A 6,777-nucleotide genomic window follows, 5' to 3' on the forward strand; every position below is an offset into this window, starting at 1 on the left:
TTTTATTTAGCAAAATCCGCGTAAATTGCGAAATTAGCGTAAAATACACTAGAATCCCAAAAACGGCAACAACATTTGTGCGAAAGATAGAAAAGAATCTTGCAATGAGAACGCAAGAACGAAACAGAATAGCCTAAAAAAATTTATTATATAAAGTATTGGTTGAATCTATATTGACAATAACAGGAAAAATACCAAAAAGCAGCTTACTTTGAACATCCTTGAATCTGAAAAAAGCCCGATATCAATAAATGTTCGATAATGTTATTATTGGCCAATCAGTCTAAGCGATGGTGAACAATTAAAGCAACACACTTCTTGATTACGCAGTCTTTAAATCGAAAATAACTATGCCCTAACAGCTTGGACACCCAAAAATTAGTGCAACCCACTTGCTGCCGAGAAATTGCGAATAAAAGGAATAACTTAGTTTGCTCATGAATGTCGACTCATTAAATGCCAATGCACAATTAAAGTCGACAGGTACATTTTCCAAACACAAAAAAGGCATAGGCTGTCATAGGCTCTGGTTATAGTGGACGCGAATAACGGTGCGAGACGATTCATCTTGCCGTGTTTTAATGTACAGCCGTAAGTAGCTGTACATTAGGGCGCCAATCATCGTATGGAAAAAAAGTGACCAGAAAATTTAAAAAAAAAACCCTATACAAAATGTTCACCTGCTCGAAAAAACACCCTGTGCAAAATTTCAGCTCAATCGGACTTAAAATGGGGTGGCGCAAAGCAATTGAAGTTTGGCTCTTTTGAAAACCGAAAAATCACCCAAGGGAGGGTTACGTGAAATTTCGGTTTTAGAAATTTTTTTTTGATGCCAAATGACTTAAAAACGCATGAAACGTCGAGAATTGGTGTCATCTGAAAAAATTTTTTTTTGCAAAAATTTACTCTCTGGGGCTTAGTCGTTTTTTCAATTGTGGAAGGCGGAGTTCAAAATGTTTAGAATTTATCTTTTGAAATTGATCACTAGTCTCTCGAAATAGCTTGTATAATGATATACACTATAACTAGCATCGAATACATTATGTTTCATTAGGGTGGTTCATTTATTCGACATAGGGTGGTTCATTATATTGTGTAAAAATGAGTAAAAAATGAAAAAAATCACTTTTCACTGAATACCAATAGAAATATTCCTGAAAATATAATATTTGTTATATCATTGTCGTTAGGGTGGCAATGTTGAATTGGAAAAATTATAAGTAAAATGGCAAAAAATTACAGAACAAATTTACAAAATGTATCAAACTACTTTGTGCAAAAAAAATTATCTCAACCAAAATTAAGATTGTGTCTCGTGGAAAATGTTGAATGCTTTCATGTCATTTGCAAAATCACACACGGTAGGTACATGGAATATTAATATTTGAAAAATGTTTTCGATTCCAAGTGTCTTAAACTTTTCAATGAAACGGTGGAAACTGATGGAATATGTTATATTACTTTGTTTGAAAAATCTACTCTCTAAGACACTTGCACTCGTCTTTCGAATGTTGTACCAGACAGTTTATTTGTTTTATTTACCACAATTATGTCCTTTGCCAACACTTGAATGAACACACATTGCTCTGGCTTATATAATCGGTCAAAAGACTGTATCGATGTTATTCAGTGATAATGATAGTTTAGGGATCTCAATCAGATACGCAAAACAATTGACTCGTTGTTTCTGAGTTTGCGTCGTTTTGACAGTTCGACCATACATTTTCTGTCAAGTTTACATCATCAGAACGTGAACGTGCCCATTGGCTAAAACTTTGCATAGATGTTTTTATAGGCAAAAGATGCCATTTTGTGTTATTGCTTTAATTTATTGAAACCAACTCATTTTTGAAAAGCTATTGGAAAATGCTATTTCGGATAGGTATTGATGATTACAAAAATTTTTAGAGCCAACACGGTTCGTTTGAGCAGTGTGACATCTTCGGCAAAGTTGTAGATAATAGTTTTCAAAAAAAAAAATTACACTCTAGAAACAAATTACTAATTTAAAAAAAGAAATAAAAGAAGGTTATAAATTAATTATCGAAAACAGCCCATTTAAAAAATAACTGATTTTTTTTATAAAAACCTCGAAAGTTTACCTGAACAACGAAACCGGCCATGGAGAAATCGGAAAAAAAAGTTATATATTTTAAATTTTTTTTCACAGGGTACATTTTTTTGGAGGAACGAAGTTATTATTTACAACTTTGCCAGATACACTATGTCAATCAAAAACACCGTTTTGACTGTAGAAATATTCTTGATTCCTTATAGAGTGCTCTATTGGAAATTAAAAATATTTCTACAGTCGAAACGGCATAGTGTCTTCGGCAAAGTTGTAGATAATATTTTATCCTTCCAAAACAAATATGCCTTTTAAAAAAAATAATTGAAAACAATTTTTTTTAAGTATGATAACTTATTTTTCTTAATTTCTATATGATCGGACTGGTTTCATTGTTTTGGTAATCTTTCGTAGGTTTTAATAAAAAAATCAAGTTTTTAAAATATGAGCCCTTTTGAATAATTAATTAATAACGTCACACCAATCAAACGAACCGAAGTGCTTTTTTTATTTTATACTCATTTTTCACAATATGCCGAATAAATGAACCACCCTAATGAAACATAATGTATTCGATGCTAGTTATAGTGTATATCATTATACAAGCTATTTCGAGAGACTAGTGATCAATTTCAAAAGATAAATTCTAAACATTTTGAACTCCGCCTTCCACAATTGAAAAAACGACTAAGCCCCAGAGAGTAAATTTTTTCAAAAAAAATTTTTTTTTCAGATGACACCAATTCTCGTTTTTAAGTCATTTGGCATCAAAAAAAAAATTTCGAAAACCGAAATTTCACGTACCCCTCCCTTGGGTGATTTTTCGGTTTTCAAAAAAGCCAAACTTCAATCGCTTTGCGCCACCCCATTTTTAGTCCGATTGAGCTGAGAACGTACACAGGGTGTATTTTCGAGCAGGTGAACATTTTAAATAGGGTTTTTTTTTTTGAAATTCGAGATGACCATTTTGCCTGGCACCCTACTGTACATTGAAACACGGTAAGGCGAATAGCCTCGCGCCGCTATTCGCGTCCACTATAACCAGAGCCTCACTCGCACCCGAAAAGCAAGCAAACTTCGTGCGCCAAACTTCCACTTCAACAATAAAACCGTGCTTTTTTTAAATGTTAGACATAAAAACTATTAGATACTTATCTAAATCGTTGTGATTATACTATGACGGTGTTGATGCTCTTAAAAACCGAAACACGAAACACACACCGACCAGCATCAAGCGGCACTCAACAGCGCACCGCAACGCTGCGCTTACCAGCGCGACGCCAACATTCACACTTATACAACCCTGCTGGCTTTTCAAGAAATAAATCTAACACCTTCAATCATGCAAAAGGATACTTTTTTAATGAGGTTTAAAATTGACATTTATCATGTAAATAGAGCATGAACACTTATTTTCTCTTTTCAGCAAATTTACCATACAAACAATAGCTTGCAGGAGCAGATTCAGAGCACGTACAATCAATGTTGCCGTGCTGCCAGATCCCCTTAAAAAAAGTTTAGAGTTAAAAGAGAATAATTACAGAAATTTACCGCTTCATACCATCCAATTGATAAATCCCAATCCAGTGTCTTTCCATACTCATAGCAAGAAATACATTGACATAAGGCAGACTGTTGTAATTTTACTATAAACTTGCGGTCGTGTTTTTAATTTTTACTGTTATAGTTGTATTAAACGAACTGAAAGTCTGAAAAGGTAATAGAATTTATAAAATTCTAACATTATTTTCAGGCAGGGTTTACTGAAGGTACTGCAAATAGTCAGTCATTTTTTAAAAAGTCGTTGGAAAGTCGGTAGAGCTAACACTTTCTACATCCTGAAACTCAGATAGTTGTAGACATGGAAGATAGCTGCAACTTTCTTCTTTTCATAATATCATTGCCAGACAGTGGGATCTAGAAACAGGTTATACTCACATGGAGTAGCAGATAAGTTTCCAATAGTCAGACCTAAGCTAAGCTTCTACACAACAATGTTCAATTTCTCCATGATGTATATTTTTTGATTTTTTTAAAATTTTTGACGACATGATCGCACACAGGTCTAACGGTAAATCCGCTCAGATCATAAATTACATTTTTAAAATATTTGCTAGCACTTTTTTGAAAATCATGAACATTTTCCTAACGGCGGTGATATGGCACATCATCGCACAGGTCAAGTTTGTGTTGCTTGTAAATCCCAACACCATCCATCATATGAATCCAGCATGATTTGCAACTATTTACCAGATCCACAATAAATAGTTCATTTTTATCCATCACTCGTACGATTCGCAATAAAACACGAATCAGCACCCATTCAACGTAATGATTAGCTGCTTTTTCCACCCACTCAAACAATGTGTGTACGTTATATTGGCAAAGTAGATCGACCGAGAGTGCAACCTTGTTAGTCATCCAATTAAATACATCCCATATGTGAAAACTACTACCGCAAAGCGTGGGGTGGGTTTCCCGCTCCCCCTCTTCTTTCCACAAATTATGATCCGCTCTGACTCCGCGGCCAACCTCTTGGGCGAGTGTTACAGAGCAAATAATTCGATTTATATCGCTACTTGCTGCCAATCTAACCTTTGTCGGCGGATCTGTCGGAAAGTCGATTGATTCTAGTTTCGAGCTAGTACCTAGTGCTGGCTGGTCTGGACTGAGGCTTGTCGGTTCAATCTTTACACTACACCACCCACACTCGCGGGGTTCGACAGTTCGGCTGCAGTGCACTGCTACTGATACCATGCGGTAATAAAGTTCTCCACTGCAGCCAATCAATTACGTTAATTGGGGCCACAGTGTGAGCGGGGATTTTGAAATGTCACCGATGGTGACGGTAATTTGTAGTGGATTTTTACGAGCATCAACGTTTAGGTCATTTCCAGCTCAAAGCGCAGAAAAAATTGTCATTCGAATACTGTTACTCTGGCTTGAGTCGTTCTTGGCTGTAATGTTGGCTTCAACACAAGTTTGTTTTTTTTTTTAACCGGGCATGATTTTTTACTCAAGTGTAACTTAGTAAAAAGGCGCCTTCAACAGTTGATTGAAAATATGTAAATTAAGTTATGACTGTTCCACTACGATTGTTTTTTTATATAAAACATTCACGGTTTACAGGTTGGCCCTTGTTGTGTCAAGTTATATATTCCATACATTTGTTCTCTTAAAGCATTGGAGTTTATTGTCTATAAAATATTGTGCATGTGCTGAATTTGATGTTTCAAAATGATTTCTAAACCAGAAGAACAGGTTGACGAGTACCATCAGAAGTAAGATCCACCGAATGATTGATGACCGCACAACTACCGGCAATCTAACAAACTCAAACTGAATTAGCAACGCATACGAGTTCTTCTCTCCACTGGAGTGGAAGTCGGCTGAACAGAGGAACGCTCTGTCGCACTAAATCGATCCTAGTCAAAACCATTATTGCAGCATCGTGACCAAGCAAACACTCCCAATAACTGTTATTAGTTGCGTATATCGGATGCTCGCCACAGTTTCCAATATATATGTAGTATGCTTCCGAATAACACAATCAGCTGTGGATTCATTCGCAACAGCAACGCAACCGTTCATCAGAACTGGCATTAGGGTGAGTGGCATATTTTGACAACAACAATATTATAATTAACGTTGGGGGAAACCCTAACCCTAGATGAGAATTCCTGCTCCACACAGTCAGTGGTGTGTTCTCAAGTAGTGTATAACCTTTCCGATCCGCATCCGGCGGCCGACCTATCAGCATCAGTGAATTTATTGCGATATTCATTATGATGTTGCCCTAGGCAACAAAGGGCCTACTGCAGCAATCGGTTTGTGGATTCGGCTTGACTAATGATTGAATTGGATTTGGTTGCGAAAGGAAACCACGATTTCGCTATGCGTCGGCCATGTTTACCGATAATCGTTGGAAGAGCTCGAATTTGTTCTAACAACGGTTAGATGTTAACGAAATTAATAAATAATTTATTCGCTACCCACGACACGTGGTAGGATAATTTGCCATATTTCAGAACTCCCATTTGTTAGAGAAGCCGATATCGAACCAAAGATTCGCCAATATCCAGCAGTGGGTGCAGTCCACCTAATAATGCATTTAACCCGGAAAACCAAAGCATGAGTAAACGTTTGAATTTCAAACTGAGCGGACAATGGATACTGTTGGCGAAGAGAACCGCGACAATGGAAGCCAATTGCGGAAAACGTCAATCAATGGGCGGTCCTCGACCACGGAGAAAAAAGTGTTCCACTGCAGCGCAGGTGACTCTGGCGATTCCGTGGCTGTACGCTTCCCTCCGTGCACTGGTACCGCTGGTACCAACTGGAAATAACATCGAATAGAAACAAAGGTAAACTTCGAAGCCAGTGGCGATGGAGAATTTTCCGGATTGCGAAGCGACCGAGAATGGATGACGGTGCGACAATACGCTACGTGTGAGATTTACCAAGCCAATGAACAAGTTTGACCACGGTAATTTATAATTTGTCCCATCTGGCGACCGATCGGTGCCCAATTCAACGGGGAGCGGATTTTGCATTGCGGAGGGAGGTGTGACACCTAATCAATACACATTCCAGGCGGTGGCCGCGGATTGGGTGACATCACGGCCATCGGTAGCTTTGTGAACACACGCGATAATAGTATTGTTCGCGGTGTAATTTGAGAGCTGATACCATGGTTACATGCTCCAGTG

The sequence above is a fragment of the Wyeomyia smithii genome, chromosome 2 (genome assembly GCF_029784165.1).
Source record: "Wyeomyia smithii strain HCP4-BCI-WySm-NY-G18 chromosome 2, ASM2978416v1, whole genome shotgun sequence".
Taxonomy (NCBI): Eukaryota; Metazoa; Arthropoda; class Insecta; order Diptera; family Culicidae; genus Wyeomyia; species Wyeomyia smithii.